Raw genomic sequence first — 25,765 nt, 5'->3', positions numbered from 1 at the left:
GAATTTAGGTGAAACAGCTTGGTTGTTCCAAATGGATTGATGAACTCCAGTTGTAGGATATGAATTTGTATTTATTGTTATCAATGACTTGAATGAAAACAATAATGATGATGATGATAATGATGGCTACTTAAAATACCTGTCCTTAGGTTAGAAATTGCGTTAAGCACTTTATGTAATTAATTTTAATCCTCACAAGAATGCCATGAATTGAGTGACTATTTTACCGGTGATGAAGAAATGAAGTTCAAAGGCTCAGATGACATAATTAGAGATGAGGTGTGAATCTGATTTCTGATCTGAATCTGGAGCATTCATCTATTCTTTCTCAGGTTTGTGAACAAGAACAGGTGAGGGAGATTGTTAGTAACTTGGACTTTCACAGATGCAAAGGACAGATGCATTAGAATAATGAACTGGAGTCTACATTTAATGGAAAAAAGATGGGTTATAATTTATTAAATCAGATAATTATATAATATTACTTTAATGTGTTCATGTATCAAAAATACATCATGTCTTAGACATCAGGAAATACAATTTGAGTAATTTTATATTGTAACTTCAAAGTCTGACACAATCAGAGACTGCCTGGAGACAAATATTATGTCTAAAGTGTGTAGCAAAAAATACAGTACTTTGCTCTTATGATTCTATATCTGTTCTATTGAACTTAGCTCTGGACATCACATTTTAAATCATGATATTGACAGACTGGAATGTGTTCCAGGGGGAGTAATCAGCATAGAAAAGAAATCAATACATTACATATAAAAAGTTTTTATTGATTAAAGAAGATTCATGGGGAAATTTATTTTTACATCATCTAAGTTTTATTATTTGGAAGAAAGATTTTGCCTTTCATCTATATCTCTCCAGAGTTTTTGGACTGATAGTTTAAGGATAAAAGGAAGGAGATGTCTGTCTGGTATAACAAAGAAATCTCTATCAAGTTTTCCAAATACACACAGAAACATGGGGAATATAAGCGTATATTTGCTTGGGGTTTTTATTCAGAGGAAATATGTTTTCTTTTAGGGAAATTTATATAGGGGTTTGAGCACCAGTCATTATTCCAATTCTTTTTCTTTTCTTTGTTGTTCATTTGTTTTTTTTTTTGTGTGTGTGAGCTTACATTTTCAGGATTTACCAATGAATTACAATTAAATGACAAAGAATCCTCTAGAAATAGATGAAAAATAAAGCATCTCAACCTCTCAGTACTTCACCATTTTTTTAAGTTCATCAGTCTAGAATATGAAATTGAGTTTTACTAGCTGCTAGATATTCTAGAGGAATCCAAATTGAGGATATCTGATGCAGATAAAATGAGTGGAATGTTGGGAGAGTTGTTGAATTAAGATTAATTTGTGCTTCATTAGCAATTTATCTAATATTGTCTTCGTATTTTGGGGTGTTCTTTATCCTCCTGCATCCTGGATATTTTATGATCAATCATAACAACTATTGAAAGTCTATCATAGCTGCCTAATGCCTATTCTCTTTGGGTTCCCTTTACATCATCTAGAATCTAAATAAACTGTTAGCAAAAGTGATTGCCTTGAGAAGACCAACATGTAAATTATAACTAATGTAGCATCACTTCCATATCTGTGGGGGTCTTTAAAAGGCAACTTTTAATCATTTACTTTTGGTACGAAAAGAATAAACTACAATAAAAATTTAGATTCGGTATAATGCTAATTGTTAAGACAAAATCTTTTGAGTTGTTAAGATCTAATCTTGAAGTGATCTTCTCTAATACCCTGACAAGTAAAACTCAAATGATGACTAACAATTGATTCTGTTAAGCACGGAAAGAGACAAATATTCTTATCCCCCCTTTCCAATGCCTGTTTCCTTATACGTTTTATGGTTACTTAAGCAACCTCAAGTGCCAAGTAGGAACTAACATTCAGAATCTTTATCAAGGTTAATGTTGCTGGGCTGAAGAAGTTGTCTTCAGTCAACTGTTCAGGACTTGTTTCCAGTCTGTTTAATTCCAAGAAATTTTATTTATAATGACCATTTGACCTTTGGAATCAGACATTTTTTTATTGATTCACAGAAGGTAACCCTCCCAACCTTCTGGCCTTAAATTAGTGCTTAACAATGGGAAACAGTGGAAGCAGGAGCAAAGCAGAAGAGATTTGTCTTGCTTTCCTGTGCACCTAATAAACATAATGTCTTCAGATTTTCAGGAGCCCAGTCTGAATGCTCAGTTGGAAATGTCAGCTCCTTATCTTTTTTGAAAACCAAGGTCTGTTTTAGCACGATGACCCTGTCATTGTAAGAACTTTAATTAGTATTGAATGGAGCCTGGCAGAATCCTAAGTATCTGTGAGGCTACATTAGTTCTAGGATTCTCGTGCTCCAGTGACTATGAATTAAGGGCAATATCAACTTCAAGGTTCTTTCTACTTCTAACTTTTCAAGATAGCCATTAGCTAGATTAATATTTTTTTCTTAACTGCTCTCTTTGTCTTTTTCCCTCAAATCATGTTTCTCAAACGAGAAGTATTTCATCTTGACTTGAATAGGGAAAAGATGCTCCTCTTGCAACAATATTTATGATTTGTCTAAGCCTAATTTATTCTCAAAATGTAGTCCTTCATGGCATTTATTAGGACTATGCTGAAGATCTTTTTCATTATTATGTTTCTGTGCCTATAATGATGTTTTTAAATTACCAAAAGATCTTTCTGCAAGCCAGAGAGTACAGGACACAATGCATTAAATAAGTTTGATATTAATCTTACAAGAGAGCTCCTCTGTGATTGTACACCATTTTACACTCATTGCAGTGTTTATGGGGATGATTTGCAATACTCTATATGTGTTTAATAATAATACAATAAAATGGTATCTATATATGGTTGCACAAATGTGTTTCTTCTCCATAAAATCTCTATTTATGTGAACCCTTTTTTAGAGTGATTTAGGAACAAAAATTTCTACCTTCACTTCTGTGTTAAAATGGGGAGAGTGGGTATGGAATATCTATTCAACAACAATAACAACAAAGAAAACACAACCCAGGCATGTTTGACATGTTTAGCTGAGTATCAATCATTGTAGTTCCTGAACCTTTTCTCTGTCCTTCAGATCAAATGACATGATGCTGACTTGGCTCATTTATAGACACAAATGTCCATTCTTCTGGGCATCATGATTAGCATTCCCTTTCAGCGATTTGAAGAGTAACTCTTCTCTAGGATATAACCCTTTTAGTTTCTCACTTAAAAGCCTGTTCTATTTCCTGCTTCTCCATCTAAGGGGTGATAAAAAGGAAAGCAAATTATTTTCAGGAAATATGAAGCACACAATGAGTATTCCTATGCAGTTCAGTGAAAAAGGCAGCTTAGATTCTATCTAAAGTCCAATTTTAAGTGTTTTCTTTTCTGATATAAGTTATTTCCCGGTGCTGTGCATCACTATTTGCAAATTTACACCATGAATAACTTGAATCTAATTCTACCTTGTGTTATCTTGAGCAGCAAAACTCCCTACTCAACTTTCAGACCCAACAGGCACCCACAGATATAGCCCATTATCATCATCACTGTCACATCAAATTTTATTCTTGCTGGGTGCTGTGACACACTGTAATCATACTGGCTCAGGAGGCTGAGGCAGCAGGATCACAAGTTCAAAGCCAACCCCAGCAAAAGCAGTCACTAAAAAACTCAGTGAGACCCTGCCTCTAAATAAAATACAAAATAGGGTTGGGGATGTGGCTAAGTGATCACGTGCCCGTAAGTTCAATCCTCATACACCCAAAAAATAAAAAAAATGAAATAAAAATTTCTTATTCTTATCATGTATCTTAATGATATAACACTTTCTCTAAGGTATATTCCAATTAAACAAACATTTGTCCATCTTTGAAGTTTCTCAAATGTATATGTACATATGTATTCACATTCACACACACACACATATATATTCCTAAAAAGTGTCTAACATAATGTTTTGCAAATGATTATCATTTGATAGGGTTTCATGTGGAAAAAAAGAAAAAACAAGAAGCTAAAACACAAAACTGCACTGATACAAAAACACAAGAGTTTTATTTTCTGGAGATTGCATTTTAGCTTGCTCTTAAAGAACAGTTGGGGGAAAGTAAATGAGATTACAGGTTAAGAGGGAAGTGGTGTCATTAGAAATGAGGAATAAAATCAAATGGACAGTTCAAGGATGGCAAGGAGTTCTGTGGGCTTGCAGATGAGACTCAATGAATATCAAATTGATTTATCTTGTATAAAAACAATACGGCTCTTCTAAAGTCCAAATGCACATTTCCAGTGAAATTCTATGGGAAATTTAGGTTGGACTCATCAGTAGTTCTGAGTGAACGTAGTATTTATAAGCTAAAATAAAACTGAGGTGACATAAATTGGTTAGCTCATTTAGAAGAGGGAATCCTAATGAAACCCTAGCATCACAATGTATAAATAGTATGACTTCAGAAGGATTTGACTAACTCGTTTAATTTTCTAAGAAGAATATTTATAAACAAATAATCTGCAGACCATTCCGTGGACTTGCTCATGTCTGCAATGTATGGGTACAAGCACTACTTATTGTTGTCTCCCCAGAAACTACAGACATCTTTATTCTTCTCTATAACTTTTATAAGTTACCTGTAAGGACAATAGAAGCCAAGTCAGGGCCAAATATCTTCACTTAGCTGAGTGAGATGATGGTGGGTTCATTACATTCAACTGTAACTCATAACATCACCTAGAAATATTCTTGGGAATTAAATCCCCTCTCATTCATGCCTTTATAATGAAAACAGTGCAAGGATCTCAGAGCATTGTCCTACTAGTTTGCAAATTGGTATTGATTTCTTATGGAGATGAACATGTAAAACATGGAGTCATAAAATGTCAGTGCTGGTTGTTGCTGTCTCTCTGAGAATTTCAGCAAGCGTCTGAAACCTTAAGTGTCTAGTTTACCTAAATATCATATGGCAAAATCAACCTTACCTCTGTATTGTTGATCTTATACAGGAATTATGAATATGCTTTAAAAAGATAAAAATCATCAAGTTTTGCGTTATATTTTTATTGTATTAGTATAACAAATACCCCATTTACAAATTGATCTTTAGTTATTCCATTTTAGACTGTTGTCCTAAAGTGTAGGTAGTATATGAAGTCTTGGGGAAGAGGATCAACCTAACCTCAGACTCAGTTCATACTTTGAGTATTGATTCTTCAAAGGTATGTCAAAATAATGCAATGCTTATTTGGGGATAAAATTGTTGAAAATAACCTGGTGTAGTGTAGTGGCAGTACTCATAGTTCCAGCAAGGGAAGAGACTGAGGTAGGAGGATCTCAAGTTCAAAGCAGGCTGCCTTGGCAAATCCCATCTCAAAATGAAAAATTTTAAAAGATCTGGGTTTTACTCAATCATAGCATGTCCCTGGATTCACTCCCCAGAACTATACACACACACACACACACACACACACACACACACACACTGTTGACAATACTGAAAATGCCAACCTGAGAGTAAGATAAAATGGATTTCATGGCCTGTGTGTTTAAAGGAAAAAAAATATGAACATGAAAACACAGAAAATATTATCTTGAATACATTTCTAGTCACCAATTTAAATGAGGGAAAGTTAGTTCAAATGTAGACTCTAATGCCCCCTTTCCAATCAACACAGTCAACCCCCCAAAAAAAGCAAAACAACAATAAAGATAATGGCATCCTTCTTGTTGTTTCTATTAACAGGAAACTCAAAGTGTCCATAAAAAGACATGATTTTTCTTTTATCATGAATCACATTAGCATCACTTCAAGTCTGCCAAACTTGATTACCAGTTTCTCTGAATTTGAAATAAGTTCTAAGTTGTCCCTCTATACCCCATAAACCTGGTTTTTGGTTGGATACCAGAAGTCCTCAAAACCTCCTGCCCACCTCTAGGAATGTTGGAAGTAAAATGATTGGATTGTGAAGGTCGTAACCTAATCAATACATTGTAATTTGAAGGGACTATGAGGTGTGACTGGAGGAGGTGTTCCACTAGGGGTATGACCTGTAGGGCTCACTTCCTTGTAGCTCTTTCTCCTCTCTCTCTGCTTTCTGGCTGCCATGAGGGGAGCAGATTCCCTTTGTCATGCTCTTCTACCATGATTTTGTTACCTCCTTGTGCCTAGAGGAATGGACCCAGCAGACCATGGACTAAATGTCTAGAACCATGAGCCAAAATAAATTTTCCCTGTTCTAGATTTTTTCTTTATGAGTATTGTAGTCACAGTGCAAAAAAGCTTGCTAACAAAGGCTGTATTCTACTGGTGAGTCCAGTGAAATCTGAACATATTTTATTTCCAACTTAATAATGTTATTTTACATTTCCACTAGGTATTGCTGATACATGATTACTATTTGTAGAAGTAGTGAATTGTTTGTTCTTTCAAACCAGGGCCGCCAGATAATTTTTAAATACTATTGTCTTCCCTGGTAAAATTGTTCCCCATAGAAAGCAACAAAATTTTGTATTTAGTTTCAAATATAGTTTAATAAGACTATTTTTCACAATTTTTCAAGAGTATGAAGATTGCAGAGAACAAAGCTTGACTTATTTGGGTCATTGACACCAACATAGGCAACCATCATTACTTCCCTCCAAAAGGAACACTAATAGAAAAATAACACTTCTAATAAAAAAATGAATGAAAGATCTACACCAAAAGTTATGGTATACAAATGTGTAAATAAACACACAGATACACAATGTGTATTTGCCACATAATTGAAACAAATCTGATAATTACAGGAGAGATTTGTATCAGACTATTAGGTTTTAAATATTGGTGCCTCTATTGTCTTACAATGTTCTCTTCAATAAATTCTATAACTTCTCTGAAGTGTTTTTTTTTTCATTCATTTTCTAATAATGATAAATTATATGTCTTCTATCATTTTTTCATAATGTCATTTTCAGGGTGAAAAAAATTAAAAAATATGTTTATCAATTCCCCATAGACTGAAACATTATATACAGTCAACCCAAACAAAGCAAAACAAATTAACAACAAAGATAATGGCATTATTCTTATTAATAATTCTTTTTAAGAATTCTACATGAGAGTTTTCTCCACTGATTGCCTGTGGCATTCCAAATACAACTTGATTGGAATTTCTTCTTTTTCTTCCTCCCTCTGCTAGTTTTATGCTGTTACTCTGAAAAAACAACAAAATTTCTAGTTTGCTTCTAGGTGTTCCTACTTGGCAATTTGAGTGTGTACTTGCTTCTACCTTGAAGGTTTGACTGCTTTTAATTTTGCAATGAACTCTTAGGAAATATGTTGATAGTTTGGTATTTTCAATATTCTTTTACACAAGCTGATTGCTTACTAATAGTTCTTTCTAATGTACGCAATAAGAGGCAGGACCCTTACTGAATAGAGTAATCCTAAGCCTAAAATAATACCACCATTCCTTCATGTTGGAAGCTCTGTCTTTTTCTTCCATATTTGTATTTATGTTTGACTCCTTTCCTCCTTTCAGACCCATTGACAAAAGCTATGATGGGTTGCCATTGCACACATCAAAACAATTTCCTGGGACCACTGTTCTTTTAGTATATTAACCAAGGCTATAATTAAATTGTGACATTTCACTACTTTTCTTCAGACTTAAAGACAAAGATGCCGACTTTAAATCAGCTGTGGAGCTGATCATTTTAGAGCTGGTTAACTGGAAAGATTTCTTTCCTTCCCAAGATCCTCAGATTTAACATCTTTAAATAATCCATGGAAGCATTTACCAATATTAGGCTATAAAGTGCAGTCACTTTCACTTAGTTTGATCCCTGGATCATATTACACTTATCACTTGCTTTGAAACATTAAAACTCTATCAGCCTTCCTCTCTAATCAAGGGTAATTATTTCAAGCAGATTTTAATAGATAATTCCATTATAAGACCTTGATGGACCTGGTACTTTTTAGAGGCAATAAAAACAAAGAGTTGGGAAAAAAAACTAAAAGAAAAAGGACCCATAAAGAGCCATAGTGGAGGCAGGATTGGAAAAATTATAAGAATGAGTTTGAAAACTTTTCTCATCATTTGAGAATTTGAGTAAGATTTATGCAAATGTTGACTTAATAGGGGCTCTGGCTTTCATTTTCTCTCAGAACTCAGAACTGAAATTTGCTTTGTTATATCACAGATGCAAAAAAAATAATAATAAATAAATAGATATTTAAATCTTCAAACAATACTCAGATTTAAATTTTAATTTGGTAAATATTTCAGAGATTGAGCAATGACTGCATAATGTACAAAGACATATGTGATAATTAATAGTTGAACATATTTTTTATTACTAATGCCAACTTGTCTTAATGTGCATTATTTTAAGCTAAGAAATAAAGGTCATAGCATAACATATAATGCTACAGTTGGCAATTTGAGTGTGTACTTGTTTTTTTTTTTTTTCTGCCACATGTCAGTAATCAGTACAGCAAAAGGAATGAATTAATTAGCTTGGCAAAAACAACATCATTCCCACCTACTAAGAGCTGGGAATTCTGGGAAAAGACCTCTCTGGATTATCTGGCCCTGGGTCTCTGTGGAAGCTACAATCAAGCTGTCATTTTGGGCTGCAGTTTTGTCTGAAGGTTTATTTGGGAAAGATCCATTTTCAAGTTAACTCACATGGTGGTTGTTACCATGTTTGCATCTCTCATAGTCCATTAGAATTAGGTCCTCAGAGAAGGGAAATTGCTTGGAAATGGAAGGAGACCCTTAGGGTTATACAAAATTACATACAAGAAGAAGTGAGGGGAAAGGGAAAAATAATACAAGGGGGAGAAATGAATTACAGTAGAGGGGGTAGAGAGAGAAGAGGGGAGGTGGGGGGAGGGGGGATAGTAGAGGATAGGAAAGGCAGCAGAATACAACAGACATGAGTATGTCAATATGTAAATCAGTGGAAGTGTAACTGATGTGACTCTGCAATCTGTATACGGGGTAAAAATGGGAGTGCATAACCCACTTGAATCAAAGTGTGAAATATGATATATCAAGAACTATGTAATGTTTTGAACAACCAATAAAAAAAAAAGAATTAGGTCCTCAGTCCTCCATCCACCTAGGCTGTTCTTAGTTTCTTTTCACCTATGACCTCTCCTTTGGGCACGTAATGACATGGTAGGTTGCTTCTGGAGACCAAGCAAGCATTAGAGAGCAGGAGGGAGAGAGAAAAGTATAAGAAGGCAAGAGATGGAGGAAAATGGGAAAAAAATGTTCAATGTTTATGGAACTAATCTTGAAAATGATAAACTTATTTTTTCCATATTCTACTTCTTAGAAGAAAATCACTAGGTCTTTTCCCCAAAGTATTTCACACATTTAGTTATCACTGGGATTATTTTAGAAGGATTTGTAGAAAAAAAATGAGAAATTAAGTTTTTATTTCTTTCAGTTTATAAGATAAAAATGTTTTTCTTTTTCTTTTTTTTCTTTTTTTTTTTGGAGAGTGGGGGTGGTACCAGGAAATGAACTCAGCAGCACTTGCCCACTGAGCCACATCCCCAGGCCTATTTTGTATTTATTTAGAGACAGGGTCTCCTTGAGTTGCCTAGTGCCTTGCTTTTGCTGAGGCTACCTTTGAACTCACGATGTGCCACCTGTCCCAGCAAGTTTTTCATTTTGATTGACCTTTTAGAGTAGTATATAAGGATAGAGATATGTTTATCTCTATATATGCAGTGAACATTCCTTCTTACATGGATAAAGCAGAAAAAAATGTCTTAAGTTGTTAGGAGTTAACTGAAATATTAACTTATATTTTTTCTGCTTAGAGACAAAAGTATTCTATATTACCAAAAGAGAAATTTAGTTTTATAATTTTGTGTATTTTTAATATAATCTTGACAACCATTTCAAATATATTCATTATTTGAATATTGACCAGAAGCTCACATTCATGTAACAAATTCACCAGTAGTAGTTACTGCATCACATCATAAGAAACACTGTATAATGCTTTTGGTAGTATGGTCATTTTGACAATATTAATTTTTCCTATTCAAGAACATGGGAGATCTTTCTACCTTCTAAGGTCTTCTTGAATGTCTTTCTCTACTGTTCTGTAGTTTTCATTGTATAGGTCTTTCACCTCTTTTGTTAGATAGATTCCCAAGTACTTTATATTTCTGAGGCTATTATGAAAGGGGTAGTTATCCTAATTTCTCTTTCTGAGAGTTCATCATTGATATATACAGAAAAGCATTTGATTTATGGGTGTTGATTTTATATCCTGCTACTTTGCTGAATTCATTTATTAATTCTACAAATTTTCTGGTGGAGTTGTTCAAATCTTCTAAATAAAGAATTATGTTGTTGCAAATAGTGATAGTTTCAGTTCTTCTATTTCTTTTTTTTATTATCTTTTCAATTTAAAAGTTTTTTATTGATTTTATTATTTTTTTTAAATACACAACAACAGTGGAATGCATTACAATCCTTATTACACTTATACAGCACCTTTTTTGTATTTCTAATTGTATTCTTTTAATTGCTTTTGTCTGTCTAATTGTTCTGGATGGACTTTCAAGGACTATTTTGAATAGGAGTGGTAAGAGAGGACATCCCTGTCTTGTTCCAGTTCTTAGAGGAAACGCTTTGAATCTGTCTCCACTTAGAATAATATTGGCCTTGGACTTAGCATAGATAGCTTTTACAATGTTGAAGTACATTCTACTATCCCTAGTTTTTCTAGTGTTCTTAACATTAAAAGGTATTGTATTTTACTGATTGCTTTTTCTGCAACTATTGAAATGATCATATGATTTTTACCTTTAAGTCTAGATGAATTACGTTTATTGATATCCATAGGTTGAACCAACTTTGCATCACTGGGATGAACCCCAGTTGATCATGGTACACTATTTTTTAATATGCTTTTTTATGTAATTTGCCAGAATTTTATTTAGAATTTTTGCCAATAAATTAAATTAATTAAATATTCAACTTAAAGTCACATTGATATAATGTATTTGGCATATTATGTCTCTGAAAGTGATATTTCAGTATCTGTTCTGTGAAAGTACCCATTTCAGGTTTTTACCATGACAGAAATCTGTAATTTTTTTTTTTCACCAAAGATTGAACTCAGGGGCACTTAATCACTGAACCACATCCTCAGACCTTTTTAAAAATATTTTGTTTAGAGACAGGAACTCACTGAGTTATTTAGGATATCACTAAGTTGCTAAAGCTGGCTTTGTCCTTATGATCCTCCTGCCTCAGCCTCCTGAGCTGCTGAGATTGCAGGTGTGTGCCACCATGCTTGGCTGTGATTTTTTTTTTTTATTATTATTATTAGCTAGGACGGTAGACTTGGATTGGAGTGAAGAAATTTTGTTAATTATTAAATAAGCATTCTTATGCAGGAAGTCCCTACGGTAGACTTTGAAAGAGCCCTTAAGAAAGCCCCATATTTTTAGTTTACTTGCAAATTTAAACAAATATAAATAAAAGAAGGTTGAAAGAATAAATAAATCCACATGTCCAAGTTCTTCAGCAGGTTGTCATAGACCTCGGGAAAGAATCAGTTCATTTGATCATCAGTTTAGTGTTTATTCCCAAACTGTATATTTACACTGATTCTTATGAACCAGATAGGAAAACTAAAAGACTATAAGGCATAGGATACCTGTTCATTTGTCTTCTTATCCTTTTATTTTATTAAAAGTGTGAATGATAAAGATTGAGATGAATGTACTTTAAAGAAATTAGGAGAAGGATACACTTTTAAAAAGTTCAAAAAATGCATTTAAAAGAAAATACTAAATTCACAAGTATTCGGTAAAATAAGCGCTCAAATAATAGGCGTCAAAAAAAATCTTCTAAAATGCATGACCAAGTTTAAATTAGACTTTTTTTCTGAAAATTTACATACTGCCTTCCTTGAATGCTGTGTTATTATGCAGATTAGAGTCAATATTTCACTGTAGGCTTTCCCTTAATTGCTGCATCTTGAACACCAGCACTTGAACAGTTACTGTTCTGCAAACATGAGTGGCCTACCACTGTTATGGCCACCATGGAATTGATTCTCCATTAGCCTAACCCCTTCGTGTGTAATTATTGGGCTTATAGTTATTCACCCCTGAAGAAAGGCAATATGGGAAATTGAGTACCTGAGCTCATCATCTTTTATCCTGGATATGGGCTGCTCTTCTGAACCCCATCCACAGGTGAGGAATTCCCTGAGCACTTGCTGAAGCACTGTAATATAAAAATCAATAAGAGAAGGGATCTTTATTGATAGTGAGACTCCTATATGACTAGAAAAATGCTGGGAGATTAAAATGTTTTCTTACTAATAATCATGTCACTTCTATGAGATATTCTTTACCCTGTGTTATTTATGAGAGAAGTCAGAATTAAGGGAATTAAGCTGCTTACCAACATCCTTGGAAATAGTACCAGTTAATTTAGTGAGTTAATTGAGTTCTTTTGGCCTCCAAAATCAGTGCTGTTTCTATTGTCTGTACCTAGTTGATGTCATTGATTATGGGGGAAAAAATGACATAGAAGGAACTAAAGTAATTTTACATAGAATTAAACTACTATTTGAAACAACAAGGGACACAAATGAAGAGCAAGCAGTACATAAAATGAGGAAGTTCAAGTAGAGTTGTTTAAAAATGAGTTGTGTTTTTTTCTTTGATTACTCAAGTAGGTAATACTAAACTACGAATAGAACTAGTAGTAGTATCTAGACAATCACATGACAGGAATTTTTTTTTATGTCTTTCAATAGATGTGGAGTTAAGACTAGATGATTTTTAAAATCCTTCACAATTCCAGGAAATCATAATACAACACGTGTCTTAGTGATTGGAAAATCAAAACAGTCAATATCTCAATGAGGCATATAATGGAACATGATGCACAAAGGGATAAATTCTTTATTTTCTGAACTTGAGATCCATTTACTTTTATAAATATACTAGATTGTTAGATTATGAAACCAGTAGCCCTGACTAAATCTGTGGAGAATTTGATATAAACACATATAACTAACTGAAGTTTAAGAATTTTAAATGATGTCCAATTGCAGTTTTTCCCTGCAGCGGTGCCTATAAAAACTAGGCCCTCTTCATATGACTTTATTTCAGTTACTAGTGCTATCAATAAAATACTTTAAGTACTTTTATTATCTCACTTATTATTCTTTTCCTCACTGAATCTGAGAGAGACTGATTGAATGTGATAAGTTGAGATGAGAAGAGATACACATGCTAAAGTGGTGATGGAGGTTCCATTATGAAGATGAGAACCTCAATTCACAAGGCACTGAATTCTGCAAGCAATCACGTGGCTGAGTCTCTCCCAGGTGACGCTTTAGAGGAACCCACAATCCCAGCTGATGTCATGATTGAAAACTTATCTGTTGGTCCAGCTAAGTTATCGCTGGATTTCTGGCCCAGAGATCAAGAGATAATAAAATGTTTTTCCTGGGGTAATTTGTTAGGCAGCAATAGATAACTAATACAAATTAGAATATTTAGTTATCTAAATTAGAATAGGAGAAGTAGTTGTTGAATATCATGAGACATGATTTTGTCATTACTGAGAGAAATTAACAAATAAAGAAAACTCCTAAATTTTAGAGATGAGAATGGTTGATGCATCATAATCACCTTAAAGAGCTAACACTGTTTTTTCCTCTGGGCATGGCCACCACTCCCTCTGATGCTACCTCTGATGTAGCTGCCACTTATGCTGGGAGGTTCTCTTCTCCAAGAAGTCTACACCACTACCACCATTGCCACTGCCTCTGATATTGCTATTGCCAACCCCAACATCACCTGGAGGTCTTCTTTCTGGGTGCTACTGCCAATGAAGCTGCAGCCACCACTGCTGCTACCAAAGACACCACTTCTGTCCCCAAGAGATCGCCTGGTGATTCTGCGCCCACAGTCACAGTTTGCCACTGACACTGTTTCAACTATCCCTACTGCTGAACCATGGCTGCCTGCTGCCACCAATCACCACCACTGCTACTGCTACCACCACCTACAGGTCTGCAGCAGGGGTGAGTCCAGGTTTGATTACACGTGACCACACCCATTTTGGGAAGCCAGCTAGTGCCTGTGGCCCAGGTGCCAGCAAGTTGACCACCACAAGAGCTTCTGTCTGGGGACTCCAGCCAGAACTTGCAGGTGTAGTGTGGGGGAGCCTGCGGGTTTGGAGGCACCTGGGTTCTTCCTGTTGGGAAGTGCTGGTGGCCCTTGTCTTGCTGCTGAATCTCAGGTTGTTCCTTTGCATGAGTGTATCCCTGGTGGTTTCTCTGCAAGTAGGAGCAGCACTGAGATCTTAGGAATTCAGCCTGGCCAAGTCTGAGATATCTGAAAAGTGAATCAGTGGGTTAGTAACAGGGTCTGCTAGGGCTGATCTGGGCCTGGTGATTCTGAAAGACATCAGAGACAGGACTGAGAAACTTTTGAATGCTGACAGAGACAGTTCAACTTTCCATCAATATTTATTTAATTTTTTTGATTCACTTACATCTCTACCATATTTGGAACATGGTGTTTTTTATGCATCAGTGTGTGAAGGACAATGAAATATGAATGGTGTTTTGCAGTTTTGATGTACTCTTATGTCTATGTTTCTCTTTGTTTGTATTTTTTCTCTCACTTGGCTGTTTTCTTTGATTTTCTTTCATCTTTTCTCCAACCAACAGCCAATCTCTGTCAGCTCCTCTTCTAAGCTTCCTGTAATTTTTTGCTTCTAACTTCTCTCTCTCTCTTCCTTGCAATCATCAAGTACTACGTGACTTCTGACTAACACAGAAAATAAAGATAAACTCTTAAAGGCTGTGAGAAAAAAAATAAAATTACATATGGGGGAAAACCAAATTGGATCATAATGAATTTCTCAACCCAGACCCTCAAATCTAGGAGGTCCTGGGATAATATGTTTCAATCTCTGAAAGAGCTTGAACAGACACCAACCAAGAATTTTATATCCAGCAAAATTAGTTTCAGACTTGAAGATGAAATTAAAACCTTCCATGATAAACAAAAATTAAAATAATTCACAATAGAGAGTCTACTATCAGAACATTCTCAACAAAATATCCCATGAGGATGAAGTGAAAACCAGCAAAGGGAGGATCTACACTAAAAAAAAAAAATATTCAACCAAAGGAGAAACTAAGTCAAATTTCAAACCAGAAATAAATCAAAATGACAGGGAATACAAATCATATCTCAATAATAACCCTGAATGTTAATAGCCAAAACTCATCAATCAAGACATAGATCGACAGATTGGATTAAAAAGCAAGATCCAACAATGTGCTTTCTTCAAGAGACTCACCTCATGGGCAAAGATATTCATAGGCTGAAGGTGAAAGGATGGGGAAAAACTTATCACCCATGTGGGTTTTGTAAACAAGCAGCAGTTTCCATCCTCATCTCAGATAAAGTAGACTTCAAACCAAAGTAAATAAGAAACAACAATGAAAGACATTTCATACTTCTTAAGGGAAGTATATATCAGCAGGAAATAACAATTATAAATATTTATGCCCCAAACAATGGAGCATCTGTGTGAATCAACAAATCCTTCTCAATTTCAAGAGTTAAATAGACCACAACACAATAATACTGAATGACTTTAACACACCTCTCTCACTACTAGATAGATCTTCAAAAAACAAAAACAAAACCTAATTAAAAATCTATAGAACTAAATAATACAATCAATATATAGAATATTTCATCCATCAATGAGTGGATACAGTTTCTTCTCAGCAGCACATGGCTCCTTCTCTAAAATAGACCATACCTTATGCCATAAAGCAACTCTTAATAAATACAAAAAAAAAAAACAGAGATAATACCTTGCATTCTGTCAAATCACAATGCAATGAAATTAGAAATCAATGACAATTTTTTAAAAAATAGAAGATACTATAACAATGGAGACTAAATAATACTCTATTGAATTATGAATGGATAATAGAACAAACCAAGGATGAAAAAAATTAGAGGTAAATGAGAACACTGATACAATATATCAAAATCTCTGGGACACTATAAAGGCAGTAATAAGAGGAAAGTTTATTGCATTGAGCACATTCATTAAAAGAATAAAAAGTTAACAAATAAATGACCAACACTACCTCTCAAAGTCAAAGAAAAAGAAGAAATTAACACCAAAAGCAGTAGAAGACAGAAAATAATTAAAATCACAGCTGAAATTAATGAAATTGAAACAAAAGAAACAATTAAAACAAAATGACAAAACAAAATGTTGGCTCTTTGAAAAAATAAATAAAATAGATAAACCCCTAGTGATGCTAACAAAGAAAAAGAGAGAACACTCAATTTACTAGAATAAGAGATGAAAAAGGAAATATCACAAAGGACATGTCTGAAATACAGAAGATAATTAGAAACTATTTTTTATATTTATACTCCAATAAAATAGAAAATATCAGAGACATCAACAAATTTCTAGAGACATATGACCTACCCAAACTGAAGAAATCATGTATGATTTAAACAGATAAATTTCAAGTAATGAAATATAAAACACAATTAAAAGCTTACAAACCAAGAAAATCCCAGGACCAGATGGATTCTCATCCAAGTTCTATAAGACTTTCAAAGAAGAATTAACACAGATACTCCTCCATGAAATATAAAAGCAGGGAACCCTTCCTAACTCATTCTATGAGGCTAATATCATCGTGATACCCAAATCAGACAAAGACACTTCAAGCAAAGAAAACTTCAGACCAATATCCCTGATAAACATAGATGCAAAAATTCTCAATAAAATTCTGGGAAATCACAAACAAAATCATATTAAAAAGATAGTGAGTGCACCATGATCAAGTGGGCTTCACCTTAGGGATGCAGAGTTGGTTCAACATAAGGAAATCAATAAATGTAATTAATCATATTACTAGACTTAAAAACAAGAATCATATGATTATCTCAATAGATGCAGAAAAAGCATTTGTCAAAATAAAGCACACTTTCATGTTCAAAAGATAGAAAAACTAGGGATAGTAGGAACATACATCAACACTGTAAAAGCTATATATGCTAAACCCAAGGCCAACATCATTCTAAATGGAGATAAATTGAAAGCATTTCCTTTAAAAATTGGAACAAGACAAAGATGGTGTCTTTCACCACTTCTATTCAACATCACCCTTGAAACTCTAGCCAGATAATTAGAAGAAATAAATTAAAGGGATACAAATAGGTAAAGAAGAACTCAAACTATTACTATTTGCTGATGACATAATTCTATATCTAGAAGATCCAAATAATTCCACCAGAAAATTTCTAGAACTAATAAATGAATTCAGCAAAGTAGCTGGATATAAAATCAACATCCATAAATCAAACATATTCCCATACATCAGCAATGAATCCACTGAAAGAGAAATTAGGAGAACTACCCCATTCACAATAGCCTAAAAAAAAGCAATCAATCTAACAAAAGAGGTGAAATATTTCCTCCAGGAAACTATAGAAAACTAAAGAATGAAATTAAAGAAAACATCAGAAGATGGAAAAATCTCCCATGTTCCTGGAGAGGCAGAATAAATATTGTCAAAATGGCCATACTACTAAAAGCGTTATACAGATTTCATGCAATTCCTTTTAAAATCCCAATGACATTCTTTATAGAAATAGAAAAAGTAATCATAAAATTTATTTAGAAAAATAAGAGACCCAGAAAAGCTAAAGTAATCCTTAGCAAGAAAAGTGAAGCTGGAGGCATCACAATACAAGACCTTAAACTATACTACAGAGCTATAGTAACAAAAATGGTATGGTATTGGCACCAAAACAGGCTTGTAGACCAATGGTACAGAATAGAGGACACAGAGACAAACCCACATAAATACAGTTATGTCATACTGGACAACAGTGCCAAAAACATTCACTGGAGAAAAGATAGCCTATTCATCAAATGGTGCTGGCAAAACTCTAAATTCACATGTAGCAAAATAAAATTAAATCTCTATCTCTCACCCTGCACAATAAGCAACTTAAAGTGGAACAGAGACCCTGTGACTAATAGAAGAAAAATTAGGCCCAAATCTTCACCATGTCAGCCTAGGATCTGACTTCCTTAAAAAGACTCCTGAAGTGCAAAAAGTAAAATCAAGAATCAATAAATGAGATGGATTTTCTTCTCAGAAAGGGAAACAATAATGTGAGGAGAGAGCCTATAGATTTGGAGAAAATCTTTACCACATGCACATTTGATAAAGCATTAATCTCTAGGATATATAAAGAACTAAAACAAAACAAAACAAAACAAAACAAAAAAACCCACAAAAAAACCCTTTACACACAAACACACACACAAAAAACCCCCCACAAATAATCCAATCAATAAATGGGCTAAGTAAATGAATAGACACTTTACAGAATAAGGTACACAATTGTTCAACAAACTATGAAAAAGTGTCCAATATCTCTAGCAATTAGAAAAAATGCAAATCAAAACTACAGTAAGATTTCATCTCACTCCTGTCAGAATGGCAATCATGAAGAATACAGGCAACAATAAATGTTGCTGAGGATGTGGGGGAACAAGTACACTCACACTGGTGGTACTGAAAATTGGCACAACCACTATGGAAAGCACTATGGATTTTCCTCAGAAAACTTGGAATGGCACCACAATTTGACTCAGCTATCCCACTCCTTAGTCTATACGCAAAGGACTTAAAATCAGCATACTACAGTTATGCAGCTATGTCAAAGTTTGTAGAAGCTCAATTCACAATAGTTAAACTATGGACCAACCTAGGTGTCCTTCAATAGATAAATTGGTAAAGAAATATATATTTACTTTTTTCCAATGGAATATTATTCAGCTTTAAAGAAGAATGAAATTGAGGCATTTGCCAGTAAATAGATGGAGTTGGTAAACATCATGCTAAGCAATATAAGCCAACCCCCCCAAAATATGCAGATGCTAATTCACAATAAGGCAGGGGGCACTAGATAAGAATAGAGTTACCTTAGATTAGGTAGAGGGAAGTGCAGGAATGGGATGTGGTGATAGGAAGGATAGTAGAATAAAACAGACATTGCTTTATGTATATATGTGACTGCATGAAAAATGAGAAATTATATCCCATCTATATATGAATATCAAAGTGCATGAATGCATTCTACTGTATTGTATAAATACTTAAAACAAATAAAAGAATTTTTAAAAAGAGCAAACACTGCAATTTAATTTTATTATTTGAACACAATATAATTTTTACATTTTAATTACAATTTTTTAGATACATATAAGTTTTGGGTCCTTGCTCTTAGTTTTTGGGAATTAGAGTTTCATTTGTACATAACCTTCTCTACAGCCCTGGTTAAGATATATTTCTTCTCCATGTCCATTTGTAAAATTTCTGTAAAATTTTGTTCGTGTTGTAGGTCATTAAAGGATTTCTACACAGAACAATTCTTTATCATTTTATTTTTTACTTCATGAAGAATAATGCTATTCTTATTTTTTTTTAATTTTGGGGCTATGTGATTAACAATGAAGAAATTCAGATTTATTTCTCAGTATTTTAACAAGATTTTGGAGGTATGGCTTCCACAAAACTTCACAGTGAATACCTCTGAATTTCATATGCAGAAGGAGATCAGGAAGAAGAATCAATCTCTCTCTCTCTCTCTCTCTCTCTCATACACACACACACACACACACACACACACACACACACAAACACACATTATACATTGTAGTTATCTAAAACACACAGATATCATAGACTGGTTGGTTTAAACAAAATAGATATTATCTTGTTCTAGTACATCAAGTAAATTTTAAGTTGTATTTAACAATCCATTCTATTCATTATCTGTAGAATTGTGATAAGGAAGATTTTTACCTAGCTTATGCTCACAGGAAAAATAATAATCAGTTAATTATGTTAGTTCAGAAGAACAGGGTGCATACACCCTGTATAGAACACCCTGTACACACACACACACACACACACACACACACACACACACACACACTCATATACACACTAGTGCTGATTCATCTTCTTGTGGAGTTTTGCCATGGTAGATAACAATTTTGATATAAAATCTGCTGTCTTGACTCACTAATTCCAGTTTTTCTCACTGGTAAAATACAACTTTAATTATATGCCATCTCTTTATTAATTCTCTTTCCTGTAATTTGAAGTATAATTCTAAAACCCTTCTAAAATTCTATTCTCATCAACTATACTTTCTATAATTTCCCATTGTGACATGATTTCTTGGATACTCAATTATTGTTTAATTGTGAATTCTAGTTATCCAAGTTCTCTGTCATGAGCCATATCAACTTCCTAAATATATATTATCAACACATTGAAGCAGGAAAAATTGTGAAATATAGGCGTATCATAATTTTTTTCTTATATTTAGCAAATGAAGATAATGAGTTTCTCAGAAGTTAACTAACTTGTTTATGATAACCTTGATATTTAAATGGCAGAAAACTGACAAAAACTCAGATTTTTCTGAATTCAGGTCTAGTTTTATGAAGTCATCATTACCTTTACATCATCTTTGGTAATTTGTTCATGATCCCCATGCTGCTTTCTCCTGACCTCAGTCTTGAAGAGTCAGGATCTCTCAATAAAGGCTCCCCCTAATCTACCCAGGGTCCTGGAACTTTTCTTGAATTTTCTTTCCTTTTTCATCAAGACACGCCAATGGAAATACTTATTCCCAAGATGCTGTGTTTACAGAACTGTGCAGAGAACTTAGAAGAATCCTCCCATTGTGTAGGTGTTGATGAGTCCCCCTGCAATCTCAAAGCCTTTCTAGAGGAAGATTGTGGAGTGACACAAGCATAGATGACTGAAAATTGATACTTCGGAGGCATTATTGGCTTTTAAGGGTTTTCGCAACACAGAGCCCATCAAATCACACCTCAGCGTCAAGCCTTGTAAAATGTAGGATTCATTCCATTGCTGGCTCATGAAATCACTTTTCTTTTTGGAATACAATGTTATGTTTTCAAAATGAAATCACAGAATAGAGTTAGAAGGAGTTTATAAGGGTACATCAGACCTAGTTAGTTTGGACATTTTCTCTCTCACATTTTTCTCTTTTAAATTACATGTGTGTCTTGTGTGTGTGAATGTCAGTGAATACTCGTTAGTAAGAGAAAATATATTCATCTTTTAGACAGGACTCAAAGTATTTCAGAGTGTGAATGAGAGAGTGACTTCACTTCTCACTCCTTATGCAAACTCATTCTATGACAGAATCAGTGAAAATTTAAAAGACCAACTTAGGAGTACTATATTGTTTAATTATTATATTAATTTAATATTTGTATGTTGGTTCCCTGTGTAGTGGTGTTCAGAATTTAATTCATGATATCTTTAGGACTAACATTGGACCAAAGAATAGTTGGTGCCCTGGTGAAGCTCAGCTCTCTCTGAGGTCCTTGCTTTCAATGTGCCAAAAAATGAATAAAATAAAATAACAGAAACAACAGCTGTCATACTAGAAAGTGCTGTGGACACATGCAGCCTTTTTGCTCCGTAAACTGTCCCATTGTTTGACCGAGGCCAAGGCCATCAAGGAGTTCACCACTGGAAACAGAATAGAAGTTAGCAGATGACAAGGTCATTTTCAAAGGGAGTGTCTTCCAAGCCACGTGCACCCCAAGCTATATGGGAAGTCACAGAGGATGATTAGGAGTTGCTCTCCTGAAGGCCTGATAAACCCAACACCTGCCTGCATTTAGAACTGTGGGTACTACCCCACTACCTCCACCAAAGCCCATGTAAGGAGCAGAATTGTTGGAGACTGAAGAAAAACTATCATCTGGGGGTAAAATGAAAATCATACTTTTGACAATCAAAGAACTTGGAGGTCAGAGATGTAAGTGGTCTACAGAAGTAGAGTATGTATTCAAATGCTGGCTCAAACATTTTCCGTAGCTTATTTTACTGAGCCTCATAGAATTTCAGAATTAGAGGGAAGGTTGCCTTTCTTTTCTGCAGGACACATAACAGGGAACACTTGATTGGTAGATTATGCACTAATTATGCTTTCTTAATGCTAGTGTTTTTCAGTGAGGTTGCTGACTCAGGCCCCTTGGTATTTAAGCCCTTGAGAAAGTTGTCCTAGTGAATTTGATACATGCTTATAATTAATGACATGTGTTCCTTATAACATCATAATCATTATAAATAAATATGTTACTTCTTCCCCTATTTTCACCCAGTGTCTCATCAATCATACTTGATAATTATGGAAAATATATATTGTAGACCCAGTGGGTATAATTAGAATAAATTACAAGTTTTGATCTTGTTCATTCAGCCTAGCTACTGTATCAGCTTAGGTCCTCTTCTCACCAAAAACAAAGACCAGATTCAAATTCAGCATGCTCATCAGGGTGAATTAAGCCTTGTTTTTAAACAAGCCAAGTAGTAATTTTTTTTTCAGTGCATATCACATTTTTAATGAATTTATATTGATTAATTGTGTACTCCTAGGAATCTTTTAAATTGATTTTTCTGAGGTTAATCTCTTACTTCCTAAAAGATTGAAGTTGTTAGTAGCATTCCTTTAATTTCCTCACATTCAGTGCTTAGCATTAGAGCTTCACACTTTCAACTGTAACTGTAAACATTACAGAGAATGAGATCCTGCTGCAGCTTTAGGAAAAACTCTAGCTGTGTTAAGAAGGTGGAAACTATCACAACTTTATGACTTTGTTTCATAAATATGTTTTAGCTTTTGGGGTCTTGCTGTTATTTTCTAGGCTAGTGTGTCATGCTGAGTGGCTTCTGATTTAGAACAAACACATGTATTTAGCTCTATTTCTCATAAAATGTCTTATGATGTTTCACAAAGTTCTCTGTAAGGATTCAGTGGCTTCCACCTGAACATATGAGTCACAGTTGTGAGATCACTAATTATGGGAAAGTATATAGTTGCTGTCTTTTGAGGAAAACCCAAATCAACTGGCTTTTCAAACATGCACTCAGCTTAACTTTCTGTGTATATTCAAATGATGATTAGAAAGAATTAATACTGAGGCAATAACCATTTGTCACAGGCTTATTCTACACTATGGATTTGTACCGTACATATTGAATATTGTATCTTATGTCATTTTTATTTCACACAAAATAATTGTGAGAATTGTTTTGCCATTTTAAAGATAGGCAAAATAAGATTCATAGGATCAAACAACTAATAAGGATCAGAACTGACTCATTAGCTTTCTTAATCAGAAAACAAAGTTCCTACATATTCAGAGAGCACAATAAAATCTAAGAAATTGTTCAGTATTTATTTCCAACTTTCCATCAAAGATATTTTTTTCCTAAATTGAGGAATACTGTTGTTATTTTTTAGCACTGAAGTATCTGGGGGAACTATCACTTGATATAAATAATAATGTTTGTCATTTTTAATGTTATCTAATCTAGAAATATAAGGTAGGGCAGAGAGACAAAGATAAAGGAGGGAGAATAGAAAAGGGTGAAAAAAAGAAAGAGCAATAGATATAGGGAACACACTTAAAAGATAAATTTATCCGTGTGGCCCTACCACCAGACATGAAATTTCAATTTATATTTTCAGTCTGTACCACTCATTACTCCTCAGGATAATAATCTCCATAAATTTACTTTCAAGGTACAGTGAAACCTGTTTTATTTACCTTGAAATGGTCTCTTTGAAAGTTTTTAAGGTGAAAGTACTCTAGTTTGAGTACTCTGGGGTGTGGGAACACATTCAGTGTTCCCAAGTCCTTGATTCTTTTATAGACTTGGGTTATAACCCTTTGATTTTTCCTATTTCTAGAGTGAAGGAAATCATTGTTATATGTCTACTGTATTTACTGAACTTATACTTATTCTGTATCTTGGGCCATGCAGTTACAGCAGAAATCAGACCACATTTTATAGGTCTGGGATGTGATAGGGATTTCTAATACACTTCTAAAAGCTTAGGACTGTCTGAAGTTGTAACTTGAATAGTATCATTACCTAATATTTTCTGTAAACAAATGCCTTTAAGATGATCTTTCCTTTGACAATGACATAACAATTATATGCCCAGAGTACAGAAACTTGCTTCTCTCTTCCAAGTTCATTTTGCACTATTTACTCTAAACATTCAAGATACTCTCTTTCGATTGCCCTCTGAACAGCTGCTGATCTTCTCTACAATGAACAGAGTATCTGTGGCTGCTCCTCAATTATATGTTGCTATGATTTGAATATGGTTTGTCTCTACCAAAACTCAACATAAGGTTTGGATCCCAACACGGCTACATTGGAAGGTGGTGCTTTTTAGAGGTGATTAAATCATTAAAAGGAATTAATGCTTTTGTGTTTGCATGTGTGTGGCCTTCAGTTAGTTCACCTGGGTCTGAATTAGTTACCACGGGAGTGGGACATTATAATGCTGATAAGCCTTCTCTCTGACTCTCTTTCTCTCACATACACAAACACGCATACACACATTCTCTGTGTTTCTCTCTGCATTCACTTGTTTCCCTTCTTCTCCTCCATGAATTAATGCAGCATGAAGCCCTCAGTAGATACTAGTTCCATGCTCTTAGATATTCAGAAATGTGAGAGGGATATAACTCTTTTCTTTACAGATTTTTCAGCCTCAAGTATTTTCTTATAGCAACAGAATGTGGACTAAGACTTACATATTGCTTGGATTTTCACCACTCTATCAATAACTAGTATGTCAGAAAATGACTTTAGATGAGTTCCCTCTCGTTGAAAAGCTTATGGGAAATGATATGATCTGTCCTATTACTTAGTTGGACTAGTAGGATATTAATTGTGGATGGACAAAGTGGGAGAAAGGTAATGACCTGGAAAAATGTTAATGGAAAGGGATTCCTAAGAAAAAGTATATGAAGAGTATGCATACAGGTCTTAGACCTTTCCAAATGTGATGAATATGTAGAAAAAATAGACCAAGGATTTCTGTGATAAAAGGAAGTATTATAATGGAGATTGGGAGTATAGTTGGGGTTGTCATATTTTTAATCTTGAGTTTTATGTGTCATTATGCTAAATGCATTGTACATACATTCACATTTCCTTTAGTGACAACCTGAGATAAACATTACTATTTCCATTTATGGGTGAAGAATATGAAATGTAGTGATTTTAAGAAATTTATTTAAAATGATAAGATTCTAAGTGGCAAATTTGGGACTTGAATTCAGTTGGTTTTGTTTTAATCTAAAATATCTTGTTAAGCTGTGCATGATAGAACTAAGAGACAAGGGTAAATAGATTTACTTCACATGTGAGCTGTGAGCATTTATAAATAATGTAAATCAACAAGTGGTAGATATCTATAACTGGTCATTCATTGTGACTAAAAAATTCATTTAAAAACCCAGTAAGCTTTTTTGCAAGATCTATTTAGCAATGAAACTTGCTGCTACCCAAGAGCTTGGTAAACACATGCAGCTGGTAGTTTACTCTCAAATATGCTTATAGATATTGGCTCAGACAAGCTGAATATTAAGCTCATCAAGATTGATTTTGTTTTTCCAACCCCATTCATTTTAGGTATATCAGCTTTTATATTTACATAATCTAATTAAATATTGCATCAATCTAATTATGATTGTCAAAAAAGAGTTATTTCCATAAAAAAATTCTTCAGTGCTTTTTATTTAAATGACTAGCAAAATTTTAGCAACTTGGTTTGCTTCTA

This window comes from Spermophilus citellus (genome assembly GCF_964194105.1).
Source record: "Spermophilus citellus genome assembly, chromosome: 13".
NCBI classification, from domain to species: Eukaryota; Metazoa; Chordata; class Mammalia; order Rodentia; family Sciuridae; genus Spermophilus; species Spermophilus citellus.
Note: the sequence above shows the minus strand (reverse complement) of the source record.